Raw genomic sequence first — 11,943 nt, 5'->3', positions numbered from 1 at the left:
TATTGTGTATTCATTAATAAATTATTGTAGCTATAACTATTTTTAATATTTCTGTCACTTAACTGTTACACTAGAGTTATGTGATTAATACAACACCATATTACAGTGTTAGAATATTCTGAATTTGATTACTTATCTTTACCTGTACATTTTATATTTTCATGTGTTTATGTTACTGATTAGCATCCGCTCACTTCAGCCTGAAGAATTCCTTGCAGTTTTTCTTGTAAGGCAGTTTTGGTAGTGATGAATTCTCTCAGCTTTTGTTTGTCTAGGAAGGTCTTTATGTATCCTTTATTTCTGAAGAACAACTTTGCCAGATAAAGTATTCCTGAATGGTATTTTTGTTTTTCTTTCAGCACATTGAATATATCATCTCACTCTCTCCTGGACTGTAGGATTTCTGCTGAGAAATCCACTGGTAGCTCTTGTAAGAGACAAGTTCTTTCCTCTTACTGTTTTCAACATTCTCTCTTTATCTTTTACATTTTTATTACATTGTTTCTTGGAGAAGATCTTTGAGTTGAATTTGTTTGGGGACCTATGAGCTTTACAAACTTAGATAACCAAATGTCTCACCATATTTGTGAAGTTCTCAGCCATTATTTTTCAGATAAGCTTTCTGGCCCTTTCTCCCTCTCTTCTCCTTCTGGGACTCAAATAATGTGTAGACTCTCTCTGAATGATGGATAAGTCACATAGACATTTTTTATTCCTTTTCTTTCTTTTTTTTGCTTCTCTAACTGGATAATTTAAAATGGTCAATCTTCAAGTTCACTGACTTTTTCCTTCTGCTTGATCCAGTCTGCTGTTGAATATTTTTATAGAATTCTTCAATTCAGTCTTTTTATTTTTCAGCTCCAAAATTTCCATTTGGCTCCTTTTTGTTTTCTATCTCTTTGTTGACTTCTCATTTTGTTCTTGTGTTGTTTTCCTGAGATCATTATATTTTTTATGTGTGTTCTCCTATAGCTCTCTGATTATCTTTAAAACAATTATTTTGAATTCCTTGTTAGATAATTCATATATGTCCACTTCATTGGGGTTCTTTGTGATCTCTGAAGCCTAGCTTCCACGCATTTGAAAATGCAGTCACCTTTTCCACTTTATAAACTGACTTCAGTAAGAAAAGACCTTTACCTGTGGGTGGGACAAGCTGGAGCAATTCTCGTGGTGTAGGGCACCACGTGCAGGGGTATGTAGTGGCTGCAGGTCTGGGGGGCTTGATGTCTCATTAGCTCAGGCTGCTGGAGTCCATGACATCAGCAACTGTGTGATCCTTGGTGAGGGCTGTGAGGTGTCTGCAGTGGCAGCAAGGGCCATCGGGGATTCAGTGGCACCTCCAGGTCCAGAGACCAGGGACCAGGGAAGGCAGTAGTGGTAGCCAGAGCTGGTCGTATGTTCACACTCAGCTGTAGGGGCTGGCTTTAGGTGCCTATGTAGTGACAGGACCTAGCTGTAGACATACATATAGTACAGGGACTGGGATAACAGCAGAAGCCATGACTCACTATGGGTACACTAGAAGGGTACTGGATATTGGTGTGCACTCCTGTGGCTTCAGGGGCTTTCTGCTAGTACACACATGTCAGTGGAGACTGGTGATGGGATGTAGGCCAGCAATGTGAAGGTGCTCAGCTGCAGTTGTATATGAGCCCAGCAGTGCAGGACAGTGACAGGAGACAGGCCCAGATCCAGAGCAGCCATGGGGACCTTACCTATCCTCATGCACTCTTGTGGCTGCAGAAGCTTGCCCCAGCTGCCCACACAGCAGTAGAGGCCAGTAATTGGAATCAGCCTGGTGGTTTACAGGTGCCTAGATGCAGGGGTCAGCCACAAATGCGTACATGGTTAGGTTCAGCCACAGAGGTTTAGGCTGGCATCTTTTAACTTCAGCTGCAAAGGCAGGTTGGGGCTGGCTGTTGGTGTTGATTCCAGGCTCTGGCAGGCATTTGGAGGAGGGAGTGAGGAAGGGCTCAAGCAGCTTGTGGGAAGGAATCATGCAGGCAAAATGAAACTGTATTTCCTATCATTTTTGGGTCCTTATTCTTAGCTTTCTTTATTCAGCTGTGTTGCTGAATTTACTTAAATGAACTCCTGATCTCTCCAAGAGCTATTTTCACTCATGGGTAACTGTCTAATTGTTGCTCTTTGTGGAGGGATGGATACTGAAATTATTGTAGAAATTTACCGTATCCATGAATTGGAGATTCAACTCAATCCCAGTCAAAATCCAATCAGGCATTTTTGTAGAAATTTACAAGCTGATTCTAATATTTGTATGAAAAAGTGAAGCATCTAAAAGAGGCAAATGTTTGAAAATAAACAAACTTGGAGGATATACATTACCATATTTCAAGGCTTAAAAAAAAATATATTAATCAAGACATCGTGGTATTGGCATCAGGATGGACATGTTGATGAAAGAATCAACTAGATCTTCCAGAAATAAGACCCACACGTATATGATCAGTTGATTTTTGATAGAGATGTTAAGAAAATTCAATAGAGAATGATAGTTTTTCCAACAAATTTTACAGAATTAATTGCACAGCTATATCAAAAAAGAAAAGAAAAGAGAAATAAAGGAAAGGAGGAAGGAAGGAAGGAAGGGAGGGAGGGAGGAAGGAAGGGAGGAAGGAAGGAAGGAAGAGGAAGGAAGGAAGGAGGAGAAAGAAGGAAGGAAGGAAGAAAGAATGGGGAAAAATCTCATACCTTTATACTATAGATAGCATTGAATTCAAAATGAATCAAAGACATAACTGTAAAACATAAAGTATAAAACGTCTAAAATAAAACATAGAGGGCCAGAGAGAGGCGGAGTCAAGATGGCGGCGTAGGCAGACTCTGAACTCACCTCCTCCCGTGGACACAGCCAATTTACAACTACTCGTGGAAAAATTACCCCTGAGACAGAACTGAAAACTGGATGAGAGGAACTCCTGCAACAACGGACAATCCTAACTGGGGTGGAAGAGGCAGAGACTCCCTTCCGGAGAGGAAAAACGCCGCCTTCACAAGCCGCCAGCGTCATGGCCGCCGGGAGCAGCTCACAGGTATGCAGCCTCCCTGGAGGCGCGGGGCCCTGAGCCGGGGAGCGCCCCCGCTGTGGGCATTTTGTGGACCCAGCACAATCGACACCAGTGGCATAATATCTGACCTTGCCTGCTACTAAAGCATTGGGTAGCACCCCCAGAAAACCCGGTTCACAAAGAAACTAAAACTGGCTCTTAAAGGGCCTGCGCACAAACTCACCCGTTCCAGAAAGCATCCTAAAATCACCAGAAAGAAAGGTGCACACTGCTTTGGTGACAAGAGACTCACCTAATAGGCCCTGAGTGCATCTCGGTGAGGGGTGAGACCTCTCCAGGGACTGGGACATTGGCAGTGGCCATTGTTGTGGCCTGGTGTGAGCGTGCTGACACAGAGGGCATTGGAGTTTTCCCTGAGACCTGCTAGCCCAGGGTCTGCTCCACCCACTAGAGCACCGATTTAATCCAGCTCAGCCAAGGCAGGCAGCCCACCCTAGAGACTGGCCCCACCCAACAACAAGCCCTCAGGCAACGTGTGGGCCTGCATAGATTGGTGACTGGATTTTCTGCAGCCTGGCAACTGAGCTGACTTGAGCGGGGCAGGGTGTGCCCAAGGAGCGGGTGGAGAGTGTGGGGTGGTGGCGGAGTGTGTGGGGCTCCCGCCGTGGAGAGACTGGGTCCCCTTGGGGAGGTCGGGGCGCTCACACGGGGCAGGACTGTGTTGACTGTGTGTGTGGACCTCTGGGCGGCAGGGCTTGTCAGCTGCAGAAGACTTGTGCTTCTCAAAGACCCACATAGGAGGTTTGCCCCACCTTCCAAAGCCTGAAACAATTGGGTGCTCCTGTGCCTGAGGCCAGCCCCACCCAGCTGCAATCCTCAGAGAGCTGACAAGAGACCTAATAGGCTAGAGGTTTACAGCAATTCTAAGGCCCTGAGCCTAACAACCTGCCACACTGGGGGCCTACTCACTTAAAAGAAATACTGCAACACAAATGTGGTATTAGAACTTACAGCCAACTGTGCTGGGGCTCCCCACACCTGATAAAGAGACTGAAGGGCCCACAACAACTACAAGCAGCTGAGCATTACAACAGCTGGCCAGGAGCATAACTCAGCCTCCCTGGGCGCCTATAGGGAGAGCTAACAGGCCACAATAGAAGGACACACGTAGCCCATATAGGGGCCACCCCTGGAACATTGAGAACTGAGGGAAGCACACTGGAAGCCTCCTAAGCCATCACTTACATAAGGTCACCTATCCAAGAGCAGGAGACTTAGCTGACCTACCTAATACGTAGACACAAGCACAGGGAAAGAGGCAAAATGAGGAGGCAAAAGAATACATTCCAAGTAAGGGAACAGGACAAACCCCCAGAAAAGGAACTAAGTGAAACAGAAATGAGCAACCTACCTGACAGAGAGTTCAAACTAAGAGTGTTAAGGATGCTCACTGATCTGGGGAGAAGAATAGATGAACTCAGTGAGAATGTCAACAAAGAAATGGAAGATATAAAAAAGAACCAATCAGAAATGAAGAATACAATACTGGAAATGAAAAACTCATTAGAGGGACTCAAAAGCAGAGTAGAGGATACAGAAGAACGGATCAGTGAGCTGGAAGAAAGACTAGAAGAAATTACCCAAGGTGAACAGGTAAAAGAGAAAAGAATTAAAAAGAGTGAGGACAGTCTAAGGGACCTCTGGGACAACATCAAGCGCACTAACATCCGTGTTATAGGTGTCCCGGAAGGAGAAGAGCGAGACAAGGGGGCAGAGAATCTATTTCAAAAATGATAGATGAAAACTTCCCTAACCTAAGGAAGGAAACAGACATCCAGGTACAGGAGGCACAGAGAGCCCCAAACAAGATAAACCCAAAGAGGCCCACACCAAGACACATCATAATCAAAATGTCCAGAATTAAAGATAAAGAGAGAATCCTAAAAGCCGCAAGAGAATGTCAAGTTACATACAAAGGAAACCCCATAAGGCTATCAGCTGACTTCTCAGCAGAAACCTTACAGGCTAGAAGAGAATGGCACGATATATTTAAAGTGCTAAAAGGAAAAAATTTACACCCAAGAATACTCTACCCGGCAAGCGTATCGCTCAAAATGGAAGGAGAGATCAAAATTTTCCCAGATAAGCAAAAATTAAAGGAGTTTGTCACCAAGAAACCAGTGTTACAAGAAATGTTAAAGGGACTGATTTAAGGGGAAAAGAGAAGAGCACAAATAGGAAAAATTATCTATTTCCACGATTAGAACGTAATGGATACAAATGCACAAAAAAGAGGTTAGATATGATATCAAAAACATAAAAGGAGGGAGGAGGGTAGTTAAAGAGTACAGCTTTCAGACAGAGGTCAAACTAAAGTGACCATCAATTCTGTATAGAAGAAGTAAGGAACAGAGAAGGACTACTTAAACACTGAGGAAAAAAATAAAAAGTTAAAAAATGGCAGTAAGTACATACTTATCAATAGCTACTTTAAACGTCAATGGACTAAATGCCCCAATTAAAGGCATAGGGTGGCTGACTGGATAAAAAAACAAGACCCATATATATGCTGCATACAAGAGACACACTTCAGACCTAAAGACACTCACAAACTGAAAGTGAAGGGATGGAAAAAGATACTCCACGCAAATGGCAATGAAAAGAAAGCTGGGGTAGCAGTACTCATATCAGACAAAATAGACTTTAAAACAAAAACTGTAAAAAGAGACAAAGAAGGGCATTACATAATGATCAAGGGAACAATCCAATAAGAGGATATAACACTTGTAAATATCTACGCACCCAATGTAGGTGCACCTAAATATATAAAGCAATTATTAACAGACATAAAAACAGAAATAGACAGTAACACAATAATAGTAGGGGACTTTAACACTCCACTTACACCAACAGATAGATCATCCAAACAGAAGATCAATAAGGAAACATTGGCCTTAAACGACACACTACAACAGATGGACCTAGTAGATATATACAGAGCATTCCATCCAAAAACCGAAGAATACACGTTCTTTTCAAATGCACATGGAACATTCTCCAAGATTGATCACATATTAGGCCACAAAACAAGTCTCCATAAATTTAAGAAGATTGAAATAATACCAAGCATCTTTTCTGACCACAACGGTATGAAACTAGAAATCAACTATAGGAAGAAAATCAGAAAAGCCACAAATACATGGAGATTAAACAAAATGCTACTGAACAACGACTGGGTTAATGAAGAAATCAAAGAAGAAATCAAAAAATACCTGGAGACAAATGAAAATGAAAATACGACATGCCAGAATTTATGGGATACAGCAAAAGCGGTTCTAAGAGGGAAGTTTATAGCGATACAGGCCTATCTCAACAAACAAGAAAAATCTCAAATAAACAATCTAAAAATGCACCTAAAGGAACTGGAAAAAGAAGAACAAACAAAGCCCAAAATCAGTAGAAGAAGGGAAATAATAAAAATCAGAGCAGAAATAAATGAAATAGAGACCAAAAACAATAGAAAAATTAATAAAACCAAGAGCTGGTTCTTTGAAAAGATCAACAAAATTGACAAACCTTTAGCTAGACTCACCAAGAAAAAAAGAGAGAAGGCACAAATAAGTAAAATCAGAAATGAAAGAGGAGAGGTTACAACAGACACCTCAGAAATACAAAACATTATAAGAGAATACTATGAAAAACTATATGCCAACCAATTCGACAATCTGGAAGAAATGGATAAATTCTTAGAATCATACAACCTTCCAAAACTGGATCAAGAAGAAGTGGAGAATTTGAATAGACCAATCACCAGTAAGGAGATCGAAACAGTAATCAAAAACCTCCCCAAAAATAAAAGTCCAGGACCAGACGTCTTCCCTGGTGAATTCTACCAAACATTCAAAGAAGACTTAATACCTATCCTTCTCAAACTTTTCCAAAAAATTGAGGAGGGGGGGAAGCTCCCTAACTCATTCTACGAAGCTGACATTACCCTGATACCAAAACCAGACAAGGACAACACAAAAAAAGAAAATTACAGGCCAATATCACTGATGAACATCGATGCGAAAATCCTCAACAAAATACTAGCAAATCGCATACAACAATACGTTAAAAGATTATACACCATGATCAAGTGGGATTTATTCCAGGGATGCAGGGATGGTTTAACATTCGCAAATCAATCAACGTAATACACCACATTAATAAAATGAAGAACAAAAATCACATGATCATCTCAATAGATGCAGAGAAAGCATTTGACAAGATCCAGCATCCATTTATGATAAAAACTCTGAGTAAAATGGGTATAGAAGGAAAGTACCTCAACATAATAAAGACCATATATGAGAAACCCACAGCTAATATCATCCTCAATGGTGAAAAACTGAAAGCTATCCCTCTAAGAACAGGAACCAGACAAGGATGCCCACTGTCACCACTCCTATTTAACATAGTATTGGAAGTCCTAGCCAGAGCAATCAGGCAAGAGAAAGAAATAAAAGGGATCCAAATTGGAAAGGAAGAAGTGAAACTGTCACTATTTGCAGATGACATGATTTTATATATAGAAAACCCTGAAGAATCCACCAGAAAACTTTTAGAAGTAATAAACGAATATGGTAAAGTTGCAGGATACAAAATCAACATACAAAAATCAGTTGCATTTCTGTACACTAACAACGAAGTAGCAGAAAGAGAAATTAAGAATACCATCCCATTTACAATTGCAACAAAAAGAATAAAATACCTAGGAATAAATTTAACCAAAGAGGTGAAAGATCTGTACACCGAAAACTATAAAACATTTCTGAAAGAAATTGAAGAAGACACAAAGAAATGGAAAGATATTCCATGCTCTTGGATTGGAAGAATTAACATAGTTAAGATGTCCATACTTCCTAAAGCCATCTATAGATTCAATGCAATCCCTATCAAAGTTCCAACAACATTTTTCACAGAAATAGAACAAAGAATCCTAAAATTCATATGGAACAACAAAAGACCCCGAATAGCTAAAGGAATCCTGAGAAAAAAGAACAAAGCTGGAGGTATCACACTCCCTGATATCAAAATATACTACAAAGCTATAGTAACCAAAACAGCATGGTACTGGCACAAAAACAGACACACAGATCAATGGAATAGAATCGAAAGCCCAGAAATAAACCCACACATCTATGGACAGCTAATCTTTGACAAAGGAGCCAAGGACATACAATGGGGAAAAGAAAGTCTCTTCAACAAATGGTGTTGGGAAAACTGGATAGCCATATGCAAAAAAATGAAAGTAGATCCTTACCTTACACCATACACAAAAATTAACTCCAAATGGATTAAAGACTTGAATGTAAGACCTGAAACTGTGAAAGTTCTAGAAGAAAACATAGGCAGTACGCTCTTCGACATCGGTCTTAGCAACATCTTGTCAAACACCACATCTGACCGGGCAAGAGAAACAATATAAAAAATAAACAAATGGGACTACATCAAACTAAAAAGCTTCTGCACAGCAAAGGAAACCATCAACAAAACGAAAAGACAACCTAACAATTGGGAGAAGATCTTTGCAAACCATACATCTGATAAGGGCTTAATCTCCAAATCATATAAAGAACTCATGCATCTCAACAACAAAAACTACCAACCCAATTAAAAATGGGCAAAAGACCTGAACAGACATTTCTCCAAAGAAGATATACAGATGGCCAACAGACACATGAAAAAGATGTTCAAAATCACTAACTATCAGGGAAATGCAAATCAAAACTACAATGAGATATCACCTCACGCCTGTCAGAATGGCTATAATTAACAAGACAGGAAACAACATGTGTTGGAGAGGATGTGGAGAGAAGGGAACTCTCATACACTGCTGGTGGGAGTGCAAACTGGTGCAGCCACTATGGAAAACAGTATGGAGATTCCTCAAAAAATCAACGATAGAACTACCATATGATCCAGCTATTCCACTGTTGGGTATTTATCCAAAGAACTTGAAAACACCAATTTGCAAAGGTACATGCACCTCTGTGTTCATTGCAGCCTTATTCACAATAGCCAAGACTTGGAAGCAACCTAAGTGCCCATCAAGGGACGAATGGATAAAGAAGCTGTGGTATATATACACAATGGAATACTACTCAGCCATAAGAAACGACGAAATCCAGCCATTTGTGACAACATGGATGGACATTGAGGGTATAATGCAAAGCGAAATAAGTCAGAGGGAGAAGGCCAAATACCGTATGATTTCCTTCATTAAGTAGTAGATAATAACAACAATAAACAAACACATAGGGACAGAGATTGGATTGGTGGTTACCAGAGGGGAAGGGGGGAGGGTGGAGGGTGAAAGGGATAATTCGGTACATGTGTGTGGTGATGGGTTGTAATTAGTATTTTGGTGGTGAACATGATGTAGTCCATGCAGAAATAGAAGTACAATGATGTACACCTGAAATTTTTGCAATGTTATAAACCAATGTTACTGCAATGAAAAAAAAAAAAAAAATCAACAACAATCTAAAAAAAAAAAAAAAAACATAGAGGGCCAGCCCCACAGCTTAGTGGTTAAGTGCACATGCTCCGCTGCTGGTGGCCCGGGTTCGGATCCCGGGCGCGCACCGATGCACTGCTTCTCCGGCCATGCTGAGGCCGCGGCCCACATACAACAACTAGAAGGATGTGCAACTATGACATACAACTATCTATTGGGGCTTTGGGGAGAAAAAGAAGGAGGATTGGCAGTGGATGTTGGCTCAGAGCCGGTCTTCCTCAGCAAAAAGAGGAGGATTACCATGGATGTTAGCTCAGGGCTGACCTTCCTCAAAAAAAAAAATAGAAAAAAATTTTTGTGATAATTGGTTAGGCAAAGAATTCCTAGATAGACTTAAGAACCACAATACCATAGAACAACCACAGGTAAATTAGATATCATCCAAATTATGAAGTATCTTTGAAAGACACTGGAAAGTAAATTAAAAGGCTAGCCATAGACTGGAAAAGAAATATCTGCAAAACACATACTAGATAAAGGACTAATATCCAAAATACGTAAAGAACTGATATACTTCAGCAAATGGAAGACCAACTCAAAAGCAAAAACAACAAAGCAAAGATTTTAGCAGACATTTTACCACAGAAGAGAGAAACATTGCAAAGAAGTACCTGAGACGATACTCAACATCATTTTTAATAAAGGGAATGCCAATTAAAATCACAATAAGACACTGCAATATACCAACTACGGCTAAAATAAAAAAGAGAGAGGGACAACACCTACTGCTGGAAAAGAGCAACTAGAACTGTCATACATTGCTGGTTGGAATGCAAACCATTCATCTCCTTTGGAAAACAATTTAGCTGTCCCTTAAGAAGTTCACATTTGCTTACTTTTTGACTCAACAATACTGAGTTTAGGTATTGTTTACTCAAGAGAAATTGGACAGATATCCATATAATGACCTATACACAAATATTTATAACAGCTTTATTTTAATAGCTCCAAATGGGAAACATTCTAAATGTCATTCACTTGGTAAATAGATTAACAGTTGTGGTGTACATGTACAACTAAATACTACTTAGCAATTGCAGAATATGGAACATTGATATACCTAACAACATGGATAAATCTCAAAAGCAGTATACAAAATGACAGATGCAAAATTCTGCATAATGTATGATTTCATTTATACGACTTTCTGGAAAAGGCAAAATTAGTGGTTGAGTGAGCCTATGTTTGAGGGAGGGAATTTGACTGTAAAAGAGAACAAAGGGAACTTGTTGGGATAATGAGAAAGTTCTCCCTTTAAATTGTGATGGAGTTTATACTACTTACACATTTGTCAAAGCTCATTGAACTGTTCAATTAAAAATTGATGAATTTTTCTGAATGTAAAGTATGTTTCATTAAACTTAGAAAAAATAATACAGCACTCTTTTTTAACATACTCAGAGTCTCTATCGAAGCCCAGCTACTCCTTCTCTCAAGGTTCCTGAGGAAGACTGTTTAGTTCCCAAATACCATTCATTAGAAATGAATAAGTCTTCCTTATGGACTTGAAATTAATGTAGAAAGAAATATCTTAATAGAACTTGCTAAAACTGTAGAATTACCAAAAGATCTACTTAATAATTGTACATGCTACACTTTGACCTAGAAAAACACCACAAAAGCTCAACACCATCCCTTTGCTGACAAAGATACTTAATATCTATGCAAATTATTTCTATTCATTTCTATCTCAGGTCCCCTGTCCTTCCAGCTGCCATTTTCAACCATTCTAGTTCATGAAATGCTCATCTTGCATTTTCATGTCCTGTCTTTTAGTCACTTGATTAAATACTGCCTGATATGTGTGTTGGCCTGATCTGTGTGTATGGCTTTCTTAACTAAACCCCAAGCTACTATCAGGCCAGGATGTAACAAGGACATCTATTTTTAAATATGTTAACAAATATATCTGTACTGTTTTCCAGGCAGAATAAAAGAAACGAATAGATTTAATTAAATGAAGACAGGAGAAGAATTAAATCTCATCTCTAGTGCATTTATTACATATGCATCTCCCCCTCTCACCTGCCTCGCCCGCACCCATATCTCAACCAGATTCCTACAACTTAGAGATGTGCTACTGTTATTTCTAAGCCCTGCGTTGCTATTTAGTCTATTCAGCCTAGTTGGATATTCATTTTTCTCTTTGGATATGCCCTTGCCCTAAATACTTTTCGTTTTCTTTCCCTATTTTCTACAATTTTGGAAATAGAGCTTTCAGTGCTCATGACTCCTTAAAAGAGACTGTGCTCTTTCAGAATGACATTGTCCATTTTGGCTTAAAAACTTTTATGAACTAAAAATGCAGAGCCAAGAATCATAGCCTATACCCCAAACCCATCTTATGTA

This window comes from Ceratotherium simum, chromosome 9 (assembly GCF_057802395.1).
Source record: "Ceratotherium simum simum isolate JZ-2026a chromosome 9, ASM5780239v1, whole genome shotgun sequence".
In the NCBI taxonomy this organism is placed as follows: domain Eukaryota; kingdom Metazoa; phylum Chordata; class Mammalia; order Perissodactyla; family Rhinocerotidae; genus Ceratotherium; species Ceratotherium simum.
This window is presented reverse-complemented; position numbering follows the sequence as displayed.